This window comes from Choristoneura fumiferana, chromosome 23 (genome assembly GCF_025370935.1).
Source record: "Choristoneura fumiferana chromosome 23, NRCan_CFum_1, whole genome shotgun sequence".
NCBI classification, from domain to species: Eukaryota; Metazoa; Arthropoda; class Insecta; order Lepidoptera; family Tortricidae; genus Choristoneura; species Choristoneura fumiferana.
In genome coordinates, this window is record NC_133494.1 from 18,880,377 (window position 1) to 18,900,119 (window position 19,743).

The window sequence follows — 19,743 nt, forward strand, 5'->3', positions numbered from 1 at the left end:
GTAGACCTACCCTAACATCTCATCTACCTATCACTCAGGCCGATTCTGGTTCCGGTTCGTTTTCGGTTCGATTCTGTTTCTGGTTCTGATAAACTAAATTGAAAACACCTGGTTCCGTTTTCGGTTCCGATAAAACTACATCCGTTACAAACCTGGTCCTGGTACTAATATATTCAAGAGTATATTATAGCAGTGATCCAACGTTCATTAGTATAAATAAAGGTTGATGGATTGGGTGTGAAAGCAGAGTGCTTTATCTTTTGAAGTGTCGTTACGTCATGCCTTTTTACGTTTTGTTAGCGCTGAAACGGATAGCTCCAGATTTATGTTTTAGTTTAGTTCCTTTTGCTAAGTTGGTTTTTAAGCTCGAATTAACTGAGTCTTTGAGCATGTTACAATTCTGTGCAGGGTTTGTCACACCACTTGCGCGATCGAACTCTTGCTTCTATGCGACCACCTTTTTGTGGTCTATTTTGAGATACATGGTTGGTTTTAATTCATGTAGAGCAGATAATGTGCACGACCGTTGTAAATTGAACATTTTTTACTCGTTCGTTACATCACATTTGCTGGACACAGGCCTCCTCTCGTTGATTGGAATTTCATTTAAGATCAGACAGCGCAAAACCTGAATGTTTTTTACACAAAGGATTTCTTTAGTTTCAAGGCAAATAGACCAAAATTTAAATTAACAATTTCATTTTTTTACAGTATTAGCATATTTACAGTAAAGTAACAGGATTTAGATCTTGATAACCTTTGAATTAAAAATAAATAACAACGACTAATAAACAAAAGATACGTAATCTATCAAACTAAAAAAGAGAGCTATAGATTCAAGAAACTCAAGTAGTATTGTAATTACACAGAAGGAAATTATTAAACCTAAAAGAGAGAGCCTCATAGAAAAAGACAGGCACTTGAGGCAGTGCGTCGACCGTTAATGAATGACCGTATTGTGTGTCCGTCGGTTTGATAGATCGCAACTCATGAACCGAAAGCACTTATTGTTCATTTTCAGTATCCGGGTCGGAATGACGTCTGGACATTCTAGGATTCGAGTTACAGTTGTAAGTAGTTAAGTTAATTACGTGTAGTTTTAAAGTTAGAAAATTTGATCATCACCATCATCGTCATTATCAGCCGAAGGACGTCCACTGTTGGACATAAACCTATAATTACTTCGATTGGAAGCAGCCTGCGTCCACCGTGAGCCTTTGGCTTTAACACATTCACTGCCACCGAAGCACATATGCGTTTTTCGAAACTTCGCCCAGTGCCACTATCATAATTATTCATACATTATGAACGCACATGTGCGTCGGTGGCACCTGTGGCAGTCAGGCGGCAGTGAATGCGTTAAGCAGAGCATCCGTCGATCTCGTTGGTGGACTTACTACGCTGCGCTTGCAGTTTCACTCGAGCACTCCACGGTGTCCGTTCGAAAAAATTTCGGCCCCCAACGGCCACGTGTTCTCCACGCTATATGGGCTGCCCATTGCCACTTCAACGAGCTAATTCGCTCAACTATTTCAGTCACCTCGGTTATTCTATCTTCTCATTTCTGAGTTACAGACTTTAAATTAGGCAAATACCAATGTTTTTTGAGGTGCTCCAACAACAAAATTGCATTAGACTACACTGACTGAACGAACAGAAGCTTATATATGATGCAAATTTAGCATTTGATGTGGCGTTAGATAGGGCATGCATTTAGGAAAACTGACGGACGTTAACACTAGTCTTTGTCATGGTGCCTACTTGAAACAAGGAAATGAGATCACCCAAAACAACGTGGCGTCCGTTGAAAGCCAAATCTACTAGTAGTTCTTGGCTACAAGTTAGACGATTGGAAAAATATGCTGAGAACTACATGTCAAACATGTCACAGATAAGGGATAGGGAACAGGGTACAATGACAATAACGATGAAGAAGGGATCTACGATAGGGACCAAGCATATTTCTTCATTTTGCTTTGTCATTCCTTATGGACAGGCAACGGCCACAAGCCACTGAATTAAAAATATATAAGTATATACATATTTCAGATCACAAGAATCGATCTCATAATCATAAAATTATAAATTGTATTGTGTATTGTAACTGGATTATAAGAATGTGTTTTCTTTGTTAGATTGTTAATACTTAATGAATGCACAAGCAAATTAAGAGAAAGTTGATTTTGTAAAACTGGGTAGTAATAAATTTTGCATGTCTGTCAATCATGCTTAATTATAATTGTACTGTTTACTATTATTCTTGCAGCTGTTTTTGTTGGTATTTTATAGAATGAAAAGAAATCCGCCAATAGTACGTACCAGGTACCTACTAAAAGTATGATTGTCTACTTTTACGTCCTACAGTGGCAACAAAGAATTAAAATTAACTTGCACTGTTTGTCGCGGTCAAATCTTACAAGTCCATTTTGACCCACTTCCATTAACCGGCTTGACTTAAAATTTGACATTACTAGGTATAAGTAAGTCCGGAGACATTAGTCTGGTACTGAAATTCTGGTAGTCCAGCCAGGCCAGGACCATCTCCGCACGGAACTCTCAACGATTAATAGCATCGACTTGAGATTTGGTACGGAAATGTGGTTTGGATGATAATGCAAGTGCATCCACAGAAAGTACAATCAGCAGATAAATCTTGTATTAAAAAATAAGTTTTTAACAAAACCTTGATAATAGTCTTACTTAAATAAAAACTTGTAAACATCGTAAGCGTTAGAAACTTGTCTTAATATATCATCACAAATCATCACAAAAGATTAACGTTTATTAAAAACGTCGCAGGAACTCAAAAAAGCCGGTTTGTTAGTCAAGTTCATATTTAACCTAAACGCGACAAATTCACAGTCATTCTTGAATTTTTTCACGAGCCATTTCGATCTTTATTCAGATGGAAATAAGGGAAACATTACATTTACGGGTACGCATAAAAGTTGTTTTTTTTCACCTGACTCACATTTGCACACGGAAATCTGTAACGATAACGATTTTTGTTATAACTGCTAGTGATTTATTTTTATTTTATCGATATCGATACATTTATTACAACAATATACTTATTATAATATTTCTTTATTGTTTTGCAGATATTTATTCCGAGTAACATTAATAGCAATTATAAGCTGTACTTGTAACTAGATTGAAAATTGTGTAATTTAAATTAGACCATACGATCGAGTTGTTAGTTAATTTCATATTTAAATAAAGCTGTTAATTAAATGTAACGTGTTTAATGTTGATGATATTAGGCTTTTGACATAAAATATGAAATATTTTCTAGATTAAGAGCTAAACTGTTTGATATTTTGTTTAATTTTTTAGGGAAATTAAAGAAAGATACATATTTTGCATTAACATAGGATATTTTTATTCTTAGAAAATCCACAGTTCCCACCAAAAGAAGACAAAAGAAGGAACGGACAACAGCAATTCTATTGCCTTGATTAATATTATAAATATGTATATAAATCTACCCGTCTGTATGTTGTTTTAGTTAAAATTCGGTATAATAATAATATTTATTTATCTTACAAAAATAACAATTATAACAAACTTATAGGCTAGATATATACTAAAGGAAACTAATTCTTATACCTGAACTAGAAAACTCCTGTGTTTCAGGTGTAAAAAAGGTATTATTAATGATAGCTTGAGACCCTGACAAGGACGAAGAAAAGTTTTTATCTCGGGAAATTGCATAGTTCCCGCAACCTAGCTATTATCTAATAAAATTAATATAATTTTGCTCATAAATTCTGAACATTTTAATCCACAACCCTCTGCTTACGAGCCTATAACCTTCTACAGCCATAAAAATAAACAAACAAAACAAATAAGCTTCAATTCAAGTTTATCGATAGCTGTCTCATCACTATGGTTACTCCAAGGTGTTTACAGCTCGGTGACAGGTGGACGGTTTTTGTGACGCACACACAGATTATCATTTCCTCGTGTACTTTAACTGTGCCGTTAAGTATAAGTATGGTTTTTGTGTGAATATTCGTATGTTTTGACTACCAACTATGTCCCGTATAAGTTTTTTCGCTATATTATGTTAGAATATAAGCGAATACGTGTGTTAAACTTCTGAATTCGTCTTCTATTACATTGACGTTTTCTATTGCATTGAGTTAATTTAGTTACAAAAATTGGCCAGGCAGGCTACGGGGTTTGGCCATATTATATTTAATGTTTTTTTTTTAAGACAGACAACGAAACGCGATGTTTTATTTTTATTGCATGCTTTAATAAGTGCATCCTTTTCAATTATCGTTTTCATTTTTACCGCTTACTGTTGGATAATCTAGTTTAAATTCTATATAAGGCTGTTCAAAAAATTTTTCTCGGCACAATTACATCTTTATAAAAATCACAACACAAGATATAAATGCTTACCCAATACCACCATCACCGGACAATGCCAACGTAACAAAAACTTAAAAAAATATTAACGCTTTCTAGTTCACTCTTACTTATTTCTTAAAATTACCATTTTAAACATGCGGCCTACCACAGCGTGCCCACACAATTTGAACTCTATTTCGATTGATGTTAGAGCTGAGCGAATTTTCTGGGCAGTAAAAGGAAATGGTTGAAGGAAGTTAACTTTTTAATTTTTTTAGGGTAAGGGTCCGATGGTTTCGGATTGAGTTACAGATTTGTTAAATAATTTTATAGCGTGGGATACAACAGGAAGTATCGGAAAGGCGGTGTTGGATTCCGTGTGACAATGGCTTTATTTTTTTGACAATGCGCTATCATTTTGAGTTATCATGTCACTACACGATGTTTTAGACTATCGCTGTCATTACTAATTTAAAGATTTTTTATTTTTTTTATTTTTTGAGCTTCTCTTAAATCAACGCGGAACAAAACCCGAATTCAAATCATAAATCATGTCACTACTATGAATAAACAAATATTTTAAATGCGAAATTAACTCTGTGTGTGTGTCCGTCTGTTACTTTTTACACGCTGAAACTCCTAAACCAATTCGTATAAGTATATACATAGTTTGAGACTCTGGGAAGGCCATTACTTAATTATCAATTTAAAAGGTCCCGTGTGGTAGTAAACGAATTCTTCAGCTAGTATTTGTTATTTTTCGGGGCTTAACCCCGACCTTAATGTTGTTAAAATTACATCTAAATTATTTTTAAAGCAATAATAATTTTCTTTCCGATACCATGCATACCTGCCTATATATTCATCTATCTATCTATCTACTTTAAACGATCAATTCTTATGTAAATATTTCGGGGTTCTTTAAACGGCTTCAACGATTTCGATTAAATTTGGTATGTCGGGGATCTAGCTTGGTTCGTATCTCTGAGATAAACGCTGGTTACCGAGTTTTAGCCCGAGCGGAACTTGGTCGCCCAGGTACTAGGTACATTTATTTTACCAACAATAATCCACAAGAGATAAAAGTTGCTATTCGTCTACTATTAATTGGCATCTCTGTTAATGTCACAATTAAGGGGCTGTTACACCATCCATTGATTAGTGTTAACTGACGGTAAAATGTGGTGCCGTCTCTATTTGTTTTGCTCGAATAGACGGAGACGGCATCACATTTAACCGTCAGTTAACACTAATCAATGGATGGTGAAACAGCCCCTAAATCTATTATCAATTAGGCACTACCAACCAATACCTAACATTATAAAAACACGGGGCATGGTAGTGTTCACGCCAAGACAAAAAGTTTCTAAACCTATACTTAAACGTTTCGTCGATTTAATTCACAGTCACGAGTTTTAACGGCTGTAGATCACAAAATTTCCCCTTGTCAGATATGGCGATAAGGTTCTGATAGCGTGTTGGTTGATTACGACTGCTATTGATTGTGCATGCCTGCAGCTAGTGTGCCTGTGTTAAAAAAATATACCTATCCATAAAATTTGCACCTACAAAACCCTTTTTTTTCATAACAGTTTCCAAAGAAGGTTTTCCGACAGACGTTTACCGCTAGATGGCGTTAGTATCGTGAGAGAGAGTGACATTTCTGTAACGCTTGTGATTGTATAGATATGTAAATGAGCCAATCACAAGCAAGACTGAAACGTCAAACGAATCTCACGCTACTAACGCCATCTAGCGATATTTCATTTGTCGGAAAACCCTTTTTTGGAACATGTGAAAAAAAGGGTTTTGTAGGTGCAAACATGGATAGGTATATACAGCATCTGGCCGCAAAAACTACGCACGTAAGATAGCTGAGAGCTGATCCCAAATAAACAGACAAGGTTAGAGTGAATAGGCTGTTACTGAACAAGTGAGATACACCTTTGGCCTCATCTGCACTTAACATCAGGTTAGGGGTCAATCACGGTCAGTCTCATTAAAAAAAAAGCAAAGGGATATCCATTCGCCACGTAATTATCACTTTGTCGTACTGGCCACCAAGAACTGGCCGAAAATTGCATACGTAAAAACAAAATACTATGTTCCAAATTTGAAACTCTAAGGATACCGTCACCTTATTTTGATTACCTGTTGAATATAGTTTTTTTTCTTTGAAATATGACATCCTGTTATGTTGTCTCTGGCCAGTTGACTTATTTTGTTTTATGAGAAAATATTTTTATATGTCTAACGAAGGTCTAACGTCCTGTGTGAGTAGTGACTTGAGTCTATGGAGTCCAAGCCCTACCCAACCCAACTTCCTAAGTACAACCTCTGTACTCAACGTCACGTCACAGATAGCACACTGCATACATTTAACTTGAAAACACTGCTATCAGCAGTTTTCTATCGCTTGATTGCTGCGTCTGATTGTTGATACGCTGTGACATTTACAAGTACGGAGAAAGTGGCACACACGACTGATTCGAGATGAGATCTATGATGAAGTACCTATAAAAAAAAAGTCTGTCAAATACCTACAGTTACTTTTGCCTCATGAACGGCAGACACCAGAGCCTTATTGTCTAATGGCTGTAATGTTTTCACCATTACTTATATCACATGGTATAAGACGTAGGAAAGAGATAGGAAGTAAATGCAATCGCGAACGTCGGCGCCTTAGACTATACGGCCTGTCTTTGTCATCATCATCATCATCTCAGCCTATATACGTCCCACTGCTGGGCACAGGCCTCCTCTCAGATCAAGAGGCTTAGGCCATAGTTCCCACGCGGGCCCAGTGCGATTGGGAACTTCGCACGCACCATGAATCGCTTCGCAGGTTTGTGCAGGTTTCCTCACGATGTTTTCCTTCACCGCAAAGCTCGTGGTAAATTTCAAATGTAATTCCGCACATGAATTTCGAAAAACTCAGAGGTGCGAGCCGGGGTTCGAACCCACGACCCTCTGCTTGAGAGGCGATACGTCAAACCACTAGGCCACTACGGCGCCTGTCTTTGTATATGGCTAGAAATATACTCTTCATCACATTATTAATCATAAAATGAGCTACATAGATAAAACATTTGCCTTACTACTCTGTAACTACACGTGCAAAACAGCTACGTCTGTGTGACAATGTATGTTAGTATGAAAGCCACCTTCCTCGATTCGACACAAATTGTAAGGGTTGTAAGGTTTTAAACGTTACTAAAAAACTGCAGACGATTCTCTTGTAATTTGGTTCCAATATAATCACAGGTATTGAATTATCATACATTGTATTCAATGCAACATAATTGCTACATGTTTTGGGAACAAGGTGTACCAAATTTGCGAGGCAGGTGGTTCGAGCATCTGCCAGATAGGTACTCTCTTATTCGATGTTACTGTTTTCGACATTTATTTTATGAACGTGACCTTCATATAGTTGTAGCTTTTGCAATATGTAATAGAGTACGAATTAAACCACAAGATGTGTATTCAATTATATTGAACTTCTGCGTGGAAAAATCCTAAACGATTTGCTACAAATGTAAAACACACTTCTTCCAAACTAGTACTTTCTCGAATACCATTGTAGCCTATATATTGGTATTTTGACCCATTTAAGTGCAGAATTTCTAAAATTGCTGAAATCTTTCTGAAAACAGGATCCAACAAATAACGTACTTAAATTATTTATAAACGTTTAGCTGAGAATAAAGTGCAAAACTTTTGAAATACATAATGATCATTTATCATAACAAAATTAACTATAACATTCAAATTAACATTAGACATTAGCCACAAGAATGAAGATCGAAATGCATATACCTAACATTATACAAAGTGTCTTTACCTTCAGGGCAGAGATGAATTTTAGTGCAACACGGGCTTCCTACAGGAAGGGAGTAGCCTTAGCGATAGATTATTATTAAAATTGTCCTGGCGTTTGTTGCGGAGGGAAAAAAGCACACAAGTGCAGTTCCGCACACTTACATGCAATAACAGAACTGCCAACCGACTGTAATGATGACGTAAACACATAAATAATCCAACAATACACTAATAATTCGTGTAAAGATGACTCAAAACTCACACATTGACAAGTTGTTCATCGGCGAAAAGTCGGATTTATCGCTTGACCGATCCGAAATTTGTACGGGAGAATGGGCTCGATGCTAGTAAACGAATCCGACAACAATTTATTACACATGTAAAATTTTCACACCATAGTTCCGGTTATATGTACCACCTACCAAATAAGCGAAACATTGTGATTGCCCATCTGTTTACTTGCATTTTCAGCAAATTAATTATCATTTCATTTCAAATCTGTAAAACATTCCTTGTCTAAAAATTATTTTATTAAAACAACGTGGCACAATACAAATAGGTACTTTTGATTTAATTAAATGTTTTCAGATAAAAACACAAACGTATTTTAGATTTCATTTTACCAATGGAACTCAAGTGGCCCTTATTTTCTTTTGCCTAGTATATATTAATAGTCTTTGAATCTGACAAAATATCGATACAATCGTTTCGACTATTTTTCAACGTCGCAACGGTACAGGCACTTGTCCCACCGCAGACGATGAGCGAGAAGCGAGTAGAGCGAGTAACTAGAAACGAGTGGGTGAGCAGTGAGAAGCGAGTGTAGTTTTGTCGCTGGCTGTAAGCGAGTGTTCGAGTGCGACGGGCGATTACTCGCTCCACTCGACTCGCTCGTGCGGGGCGGCTACCAAGCTGACATCGCTGAGCGAGTATCTATAGCTCAGCGAGTTTTATAGCTCTTGTCGCTGCGACAAAAGATGTAAGAGCGAGTTCTCGCCGACAGTGTGAACAGCCAGCGATCAACTATTAATATATGTCTCTTTTACTCACACAGGATCTTATATCTTTTGTTCGTTTCTTGAGCGAGAAAATAGTCGATAGCCAATCGTTTCCTCGCTGGCGGTGAGACAACTGCCTAAAGTACGATTCACACTGAGCGGATCGCGGGGTGGAATCGGCTGCCACCACGTTCCACCGGCGCCTCGAGCACGCTGAGGCAGCCGACCGGCGTCCTCCAACCGGACGGCGCGAGTCGGCTGCCACGGCATGGCACCGGCTCTTCAAGCACGCCGTGGAAGCGGTGGTAGACAAAATGCCCAATGGAATGGATCCGACGGCGACAGAGGCCGAAAGGAGGCGATCGAACGCGACGGCAGCCGAACGCAGTAGGGAATACGTGAGGAGCCGACCGGCCTCGACGGCAACTGAACGCACGCGAGGAGCCGACCGGCCGCAAGCTGTGTAAATTCTATTCAAATATGGTGATGCTAGTACTGCGCAGACGTTCTAAATTAATTTGGCATCTGATAAAGTGCGCTAGGACGCCGTGAGGCCCGGTCCGCTCAGTGTGAATCGTACTTCATCATCATCATCATCCCAGCCTATATAGTCCCAGCTGGCACAGGCCTCCTCTCAGAACAAGAGGGCTTGGGCCATAGTTCCCACGCGGGCCAGTGCGGATGGGAACTTACACGCACCATTGAATTGCTTCGTAGGTTTGTGCAGGTTTCCTCACGATGTTTTCCTTCACCGCAAAGCTCGTGGTAAATTTCAAATGTAATTCCGCACATGAATTTTCGAAACTCAGAGGTGCGAGCCGGGGTTTGACCCACGACCCTCTGTTTGAGAGCGATAGGTCAAACACTAAGCCACCACGGCTTACGGAATCGTACTTAAGTGATCCAAATAGCGACAAAGCCGACAAAGCAGCTCGCGCCCCCCTGTGCCAACGGTTTCAAACTTTTGTCCGCTGAAACTGTAGAAAGCTAACCCAAAACATTGTTTGTGAAGTTTCAGCATACCATTACCCCAGATTTAGTCTGCTGAAAATAATACAATTGTATTAGTTCGAGTCACCTTGCCATTATTACGGTCCCATTTGTTTTAAAAAGGATTGTCATACCTGCCCGAGACTGTCTAGAAATTTGAGGAACTAGAATTACATAATAATATCTCACTAATGTTATAAATGTGAAAGTTTGTAAGTATGTATGTAAACTCTTTATTGTACAAAAGAAAAGAAACAAAACACAATTGACAAACTTTGAGATACTTGTACAAAGGTAAGTCTGTTTGTGTGTTTGTTAACTCTACACGTCTAAATAGCAGAACCGATTTAGATGAAATTCTATAGACAGAAAGTTTGAATCCCGAGGAAGGACATAAGATAGTTTTTATCCCGGAAAATTGCATAGTTCCCGCAGGATGCATAGGAACAGCTAGTCCTATATATGTATTATTTATTCTTTCACAAGTGTTTTGGATATGCATCCATTATTTGCGTTGTCATGTAGATATAAATTGCGATAAGTACGTACAGTGGAGGGCATAAATATCTAAACAGCGATCGAGTCAATAAATAATACATACAGTGTCCCACGACTACGCCATCCACACGGAGAAAAAGTATATTAAATATTGTAGATGATCAATTTACTGAAAACTGACTCACTGTGATTTTAAAAACGATTTAAACTGCATTCAAAAGCTTTTTAATAATCTTTATTATTAGTTCATGGCAACTAAACCTACTTCTAATTCTGATACTACAGACTAAGCTACAGACTGACTCGTTGAATGTTCGAACTCTATTTATTTGTCAGCACGCTAGAAATAAGCTCAGACTGTTACCACGTGCATAACACTTCAATGTTGGATGCAGTATAGTGTAGATACGGTCAAACGATTCACAGGTAATTGATGGATGCGTTACTTTACAAAGGAACATATCAATGAACTGCAATCTTTTCCTTTTCCCACTCTCTATACTTTTTCTTCCTTTTTCATTTACTTTCTTTTTTCCTGAAAAGACATCGTACCCTTAAAATTGACCACACGAAAAGCCTCAAAATTTACACTTTTTAAAAGCTCTTGGTTGCTTTATGCGATAAACGCGACGTTAAACGCAATACGTTTGACGCACATCTAATCCAACCAATCACAATCCACGCAATCTAAATACCACTCACCGCATAAGACTATGTTTGGTAATTAGATTATCTGATGCAAATTGGTGTGCGTCAAACGCATTTCGTTTAACGCAGCGTTTATAGCATAAAGCATCCGAGCGCTTTAAGCATTATGCGCTTGAGATGCCATTTCACAGGTGTAAATGTATCTCATAGTCAAAATACCACGCACAAGACTATCACGCTAACACACAGGAGTAATATTTATCTCGACGTTTCTGCAACATTACAGTGGCCGTGGTCACGAGTAGACTGAAGTGTGGGGTGTCAAGTCTGCCTAGCAGCGCGAGTCCTTCGAACTACCCGCACTTGATCACAAACTCTCAAAAACTATAGACTATGAGTAAAAATCACGAAAGTTTAAGACATTATGTAAATTTTAATGTATCTCATCCCGAATCTACCAATATATTTAATCTAAGTCAACCTTAAAGCGGTCAAGTCCTTTCACAAGCACTTAGCTCCTGAACTGTAACAAGTTTACAAGTTACACCCCCCTTAAACTAGGGGTGGTAATTTTATAAACTTCGCCTTCGGAGATAATACCGTCGACAGATTTTGGTTAAACGTCAGATCGAACTTTGTTTGGTTGCTTTAGTTACTTTGAAATAGGTAATTCTTGGACATTGAAAATTGTTATTACGCTTATTATTGTTTCGTGAAGTTATTGTTTTGGTTCATATGTGTCCTGTTTGTATTTGGTGTGTTCCGTGTTTGTTTTAATGAATCAGTTTTTAATTTCTTAAATAGCTACTAATAATAAAATGCGAAAATAACTCTCTCTGCCTGTCTTTTACCTCTCCAAGTTAACCACTGCACCAATTAACATGAGATTTGGTATGGAGATAGCTTAAAACTCAGGGAATTACGAGACCTCAGCAAAGTAAGATCTAAATCAATGAATTAATTATTTCGAACCTCATCGTCATCGTCATCATCAGCCGGAAGGTATCCACTGTTGCACAAAGGCTCATAGAACGCCACAGTGAACGACAACTCGCGACTTGCATCCAGTTGCCCGCTGACGATTTGCCTGTTTTTAGGGTTCCGGAGCCAAAATGGCAAAAACGGAACCCTTATAGTTTCGCCATGTCTGTCTGTCTGTCCGTCCGCGGCTTTGCTCAGGGACTATCAATGCTAGAAAGCTGTAATTTTGCACGAATATGTAAGTATGTAAACTATGCCGACAAAATAGTACAATAAAAATTTCATATAATTTTTTTTTTACTGTACCTCCCATAGACGTAAAGTGGGGGTGATTTTTTTCTCATCCAACCTTGTAGTGTGGGGTTCGTTAGATAGGTCTTTTAAAATCATTAGGGGGTTGCTAAAACGATTTTTCGATTCAGTGATTTGTTTGCAAAATATTCAACTTTAAAGTGCAAATTTTCATTAAAATCGAGCGTCACCCCCCTCTAAAATCTAAACCGGTGGGTGGAAAAATTTGAAAAATTCAGAATGGTAGTAAGTGTATCAAACTTTCAAGGAAAACTATAACGGCTAAGTTTGCCGAGAATTAGTAGTAGTTGAAGAGTAAATAGCAGCCTAAGGTACAAAATATACCTAAACTTGGAAGATTCCGTATAAAATACGAAATCCTTAGAAAAATATTACATATTTTTTTCGTAATGGCTACGGAACTCTATTTTGGGCGTGTCCGACACGCTTTTACCCGGTTTTTTTTTTTAATTCTTCGCTATGCTTTTTCAACGTTCACTAATATCTAAAATGAATTAGAAAAGATCTCTGCTCAACAATGGAAAACCATTTTAAAAATATCATGTAAGAAACAATGCATTAAATAAAGTTTTGTGACAGCCCTCAGCCCTATTGTTTACAGAAAACTGACAGCCCTGTCGATCGTCATTGACGCTGCGTGCGCCAGCGCACACGTTTGGTAAACAATCAACGTTAAAAAAAAACTGAAAGTTAATTTCGAAATTCGAATTCCTAAAGCCGAGTTTAGACCTGCGAGAAAAAGTGCTACACTCGCATTACAACATGAGGCCGTAAAGCGATAGTTCGAAGGGATTTTTCTGACAGGTATAAACTGGGGTTAAGAAATTTATTAGACACTAGCTGTTGCCGCGATTTTATCTGAGAATAATTAGTCTATTCGTGTCTCATGGGAACTATGTAATTTTTCGGGGAAAAATTCTTACTTTGTTCTTAGGGTCCCAATCTATGTCCATGCCATTTGATCGAATACGTTTCAGCGATTTAAATGTGAAGGGATAACAGGACTGACAGACAAGGCTATCAAAATAGTAATAAGTAGTAGTAGTAATGCAGGTGCATTAAGTGCAAATTTTAACATGTTTTATTACTTTTTGTTGCAGGTAATAACTCAAATTTTGTACAGTGAAAAGTAAGTCAAAGTATTAAATGACAGGGTATGTTCAAATAATTTATTTAACATCCACGTCTATGCACCAAATTGTGTTTAAACAGCTCACAAACACACACAGTCTAATACCTGGTAGCATGGTGAGCGGTTGTTGAGGATGAACTCTGGTTGAGTTCGAAACGCGTCTGTGTAGTGTGATGGTGGTGATAGTTGGGTTTGTGTGATTTTAGTGTTCTTACTGTGTGGAATTGGAGGGGCTACATTAACACACATCATATTATCATAAGGTGAGTAAAGTTATTGTTCTTAGTCCAGAGTATGTCCATGTTATGTAAACTCTCAAAACACCTCGCTCTGTTAATTATAAACAGACAAAGTTCCATGTCAGTGGTTGCGACCCGTAGTGTGCCAGCCCTGTGGTCCATTCGTTACGTTTATGACCTCAGGTGTCCGAATGCAACGCGTTTGAAATACATTTACATAAGCTAAGTCGGGCCCACAGATTTGTGCAGTTAAATCACTATTTTCAGGGGCTGTTTTACCACCCATTGATTAATTTTATTTGACGGATAAATGTGATGCCGTCTCCACCTATTCGAACAAAACAAACAGAGACGGCATCACATTTTATCCGTCAAATAAATTTAATCAATGGATTTTCTGTAATGACTCAAAGGAAGTATTCGGCACTATATGTATTCACCTGATTCAAACCTTAGTTCCATATCTCGTTCAAAATTATATTTTTATAAGATGTACCTACAGTGAATAGTAAATAGATTAATTAATATCAAAGGGCGGGCTGGGAGTATAAAAAGGTGTATTTAAGTAAGACGGTAAATCAATATAAAGAAGGAGAGAAATAACCTCCTCCTTTTTTGAAGTCGGTTAAAAATACAATACAATGACTAAAGTGTCATTTGTACACCACAAATAGTAAACGAATATACTTACTAAAGAATCATCACAATTGTGTATTAAATTGTAATGTATTGTAACTCTTTATTGTACATAATACACATAATTTTAAGATTAACAATCAAGTCAGTGTTAATGTCTAAGTACCACAGGCATAAACTAATCTAACATTTCTCATGATTCAGCCGCTGCTTTATCAATCTGTGCGACATAGGGTTATTCTAAATCACTTGTTCATGTTTACGACTCTATAAAGTACAAGGCTGGACAATAAAACAAGTTTTAGTTCGTGTTCAATTATGGAATTAATAGATCGATTTGTTCTAGAGTTCTTTAGGACTGTCATAAACAAAAAAATAGAATAAAGGTATTCGGTTTTTTATGACCAGGTACCGCGATGACATGATATCGCTATCGCCTATTTTCAGCTTGGTCATTTAGCTTTGGAGCCCTGATTTCGCTCAATTGCGTTTTTAATACGTGCATTATATTAAAGTGTCGTCTATAGTCTTCAATATTCTGTCAAATCAGCTAAAGATTGCAGCTCCATCTCATTCCGGGCTACCATTTTAATGGGTGTATTGAAGCGCTTCTGGGTCTATTTCCCGCGTACACTTAGTCTTATAGAACTGGGACCGGCTTGGATAGTTTTGCGTAAGTTAGAAATAAATAAAATGTTGAAAATTTAAACCTTGTCAAGTAAAATATCAACGGGTGCATTCCGAGATCGAAATCGTTATTGAATTTGTCTTTTTCGATGTATCGGCGAACGTAATTAAGATATAAAAATGCGGACAAAGAACTGTATTTTTGGGGTTCCTTGATATTAAAAAACGCATTGAGATTTTTAATCTATAATATATCCATCCTCACGATGTTTTCCTTCACCGCAAAGCTCGTGGTAAATTTCAAATGTATTTCAAACCTGCGAAGCAATTCAATGGTGCGTGTGAAGTTCCCAATCCGCACTGGGCCCGCGTGGGAACTATGGCCCAAGCCCTCTTGTTCAGAGAGGAGGACTGTGCCCAGCAGTAGGGCGTATATAGGCCGAGATGGAGATGGAATATATCCATCCATACCACATTAATCTGTCTGTGTGTTATCTCTTTACACTGATATGGGGATAGTTTGAAGCCCTGGGAAGGACACTGGGTCATAAAGAAAAGATTGTTTTATCTCGGAAAATTGCATAATTCCCGCGGGATAGTTATGAACGAATTCTTTGCAGACGTAGTCGTGGGCAACAGCTGTGTGTGTAAACGGTGTAAGCCTATATTTGTGTGACGTAATGCTACTACTGGACGAAGGCGTCATCTCTTAACTTTAAAGCTCAGTCCAGAGCTACGAGTAGGTACCTATAATATCCGCCCGCTCTCCTTTTTTCACGTCTAACAGCCGTATCATATTCATTGTCTCTTTCTATCCTCGTCAGTACGAGTACATAAATATATCTTTTGACATATAGAAATCTTGCAAGTAATGATAATTTTGTACGGATCCCTTCAAGTTCAGTCCTACTGTAACTTAACCGGTTTTTAATAAAAATAAGCCCATGTTTCTTTTTTTGCCACACGAGTTGCAAACCACCTGCGTACACGATTTTGCACGCAACTTTTTTGCCAGCATTTGTCATCAGCACAGTGTAATTTAGTCCTTCAAAGTACGGTGGTTTGGTTTAATTTTCTTTGGATTTTGGAGTTTATTTAAGTTTTGTCTAGGGTTGTCACAATTACAGTGCCAAAAAATAAATAACATATAGGTGAATAAGACAATGATTGAAAATACAAACTGAAATATAGATGCACAGAATAACCAGAAAAATAAGACCATCACTGGGAACCGAAAAAAAAAAAGTTTCTCGATGAGGGCTACGGCATAGATGTCGCTAGCGTTACTGCTTAAGTGGCTAAATAAGAAACAAACAAGCTGAGATATGAGGTGCATAGGGGAAATTCGTGTCGGTACCGTTGACCATCAGTGGTGTAGCGGTATAGCACGCGGTACGGAATACCGAGGACCTGGGTCTATATTTCAGTTTGTATTTTCAATTTAGGTTTTACGGGATGACCGTAAAAGTAAAAATTTGGAATTGAAATAAAAAATACAAAAAGATTCCAAAAAACCAATCTTAGGACAATGATCACTAAGCATTGAAAATACAGCTTTGTCACTTGTTAGGTAGTGGTGTCCTTAGTGTCTGTATGATACTCTAGCCTTCTCTCTGAGCCCCTAGTCCCAACTTTATTTAACAGATACGTTTTGCTCAACTGTGGGCGTCTTCCGGCTAATGATGATGATAAAGCTTTATTTTTTACCTTTAAATTTAAATCTATAAGTAATAATATCTAACTATACAATTATATCAAAGGCATAACAACATCGAAATAAACATGCCAATTAACTTAACCCTACCTTGACTTTCGGTGTAAAATAGAATTAATCTTTAAACTAACGATCGATGATTACATTTATCGAATCATCAATCAATCACCGCTGGTTTGTATACAAATGTGCGCGTACGCTAGGTCAATGGATAAATCCTTGCTTATAGTCCAATTCACAACCTTCTGTACATTATAATACGATTTTATTTATAACGCACTTCAAAATGGATTTTGTTTTGTCTTGTGGATCCACGTAATTGGAATGAATCTTGTATACGTTGGAAGTTTTTATTGCGATGCTATGTTTGTATGTTTTAGAGTTAAAGTAAGGTCAAAGGACTACATATTAACAGAGATCGGTTTTATTAATGTTAATGTTAGTTATACCAACAACAACGTGATGAAATTTTATCATAAAACTTATTTTATAAGTTGGCTGTGTATCTAAAACTAAAAAAGTATCATTATCATCAACATCATGTTAGCCGAAAGACGTCCACTGCTGGGCTGGACATAGGCCATACCACCATTTGTCATAGACAGACATTAAGTTTCCCAATGTATTGTATCTTTCATTGAAACGAAAACCTGATTCAGACAGTTGATAATCCAGCAACATTTACAAACGTACCAAATAAAAAAAAAACCGGCCAAGAGCGTGTCGGACACGTCCAAAATAGGGTTCCGTAGCCATTACGAAAAAAAAGTAATATTTTTCTAAGGATTTCGTATTTTACACGGAATCTTCCAAGTTTAGGTATATTTTATACCTTAGGCTGCTATTTACTCATAAACTACTAATAATTCTCAAGCAAACTTAGCCGTTAAAGTTTTCCTTGAAAGTTTGATATATTTACTACCATCCTGAATTTTTTCAAACATAGTTTACTTATATATCCGTGCAAAATTACAGCTTTCTAGCATTGATAGTCTCTGAGCAAAGCTGTGGACGGACAGACATGGCGAAACTATAAGGGTTCCGTTTTCGCCATTTTTGCTCCGGAACCCTAAAAACATAGTTACTCGCATGTACACCTACAAGAAATTCCTTTAAAATTGACAACTGTTAAAAACTTCAAAACATTTTGACAACCCTGACAGCACCAACAGCAGATGTCCACGCGGATTTTGCACCTGTTCGACTTCGCTGAGTAACTCCTTCACCGACTTAATTTGACAGCTTGTTAAGTGCACGTGTCCTTGATAGCAGACTATCAAGTTGAAGTTCAAATCCGATTATAGAGTTAATTTTGTTTTAATTGAGTGTTGGTGTTGGCTTAATTTTTTGTTGAGCCTTTTGTATGCAGTGGAACTGGTTTTTTAAAAGTTTAAGCCCCTCAAACCGGGTCGTTGTTAGGACTATTTATAATGCGATCAATATATCTTTAGTAGTGGTGAGTAAGGTTAGTAAATCTTTGTAATGGGCATAAAAACACATCCTAATCTTGAAATAATAATAATAGTTGTAAAATTAGTTATATATATCTACGTACCTAATACATTTATTTCTATGTTTTTAAAGTCACAAAATAAATAGTTTCATAGTTTACAAAATTATCTATTTATTTATGTAGTTTTTATGTAGTTAATGGCGTGTAAGTATGTCTTTGTAACGGCCGAGGGTTGCCGACGGTGCTGGCTGAAAATCAGCGCTGGGGTGTTTTAACGCTTCAGCATTATGCTGAGCCAGTGTCGCAATGACACATACCTTTGTGTTGTTTTTTTTTGTACCTAATAATATTGTTGTCTTGTGTTGTGAATAAATGTATTTTCTTTCTTTCTTTCTTTCTTTCTTTCTAAATATGCGAGTGGGTATAATTTTAAAGTAAGTTAAAAATGAACAGAATTTTTCCGACTTCAAAAGAGAAGATTTCCTACGCATGCTGTAACTTCGATTATATTGCTTTCCCCAACGGGTTTTAGTAGTCAAAATTATATCAAATATTATTATTGATGATCTTGTTAAAATGCCCCTTTTTATTTTTTACTAGCCGTTACCAGCGACTCGGTCCGCGTAGAGTTCGGTAAAAGCTATCCCGCGGGAACTATCCAATTTTCGTGGATAAAAATTATCCTATGTCCTTTCCCGGGAGTTAAACTATCTGTATACCGAATTTCATTTAAATCGGTTCCGCGGTTAAGACGTGAAGATGTAACAAACAAACTTATAAACTTTCACATTTATAATATTAGTCGGATGGTAAACGAACAAATGGGTCATCTGATAAAAATCAAATTCCACCGCACTTGGACACTAAGCAACAATGAATACGGTAATTGAAAACTCCTGAATTTGCCATGTCTTAATATTATTATGATAATATATATATACAGACAGTGTTTAGCGAAGAGAAAACTTTAACTGATTGAATATTGGATTTACGGTGATTTTTTTCAAAAATCTATACACCTATCTCTTACTCAAACGCTTTTCTCTATGCACCAAGTATGACGCTACTTGCGTGTGATGTCACATGCAAGTATGTCTGTCTCTGTCTAATCTTGAATTTCAAACCTTTATAATTTTGTTATTTGTAAAGGTAGCTTAATTTTTTTTCTTTATTCGTTAACAGGCATTGTGTACTTTTAATTTATAAAACTTTACAAAATAGCCAAATACAGTATTACAAGTGACTTGCCGGCCTTTTTAGGAAATAATATAGTTTTTTGTTCTAGTGCCGCCGTATGGTAGCAATTCTTACGCCAACAATTGACTTGTATAACA

At 37.1% G+C, this 19,743-nt stretch overlaps 1 protein-coding gene across 1 annotated transcript in view; it reads left to right on the plus strand.

Annotated features, from left to right (window-relative positions):
• Positions 1-19,743, plus strand: part of LOC141441077 (uncharacterized) — a 356,648-nt gene that overhangs the window by 124,176 nt on the left and 212,729 nt on the right.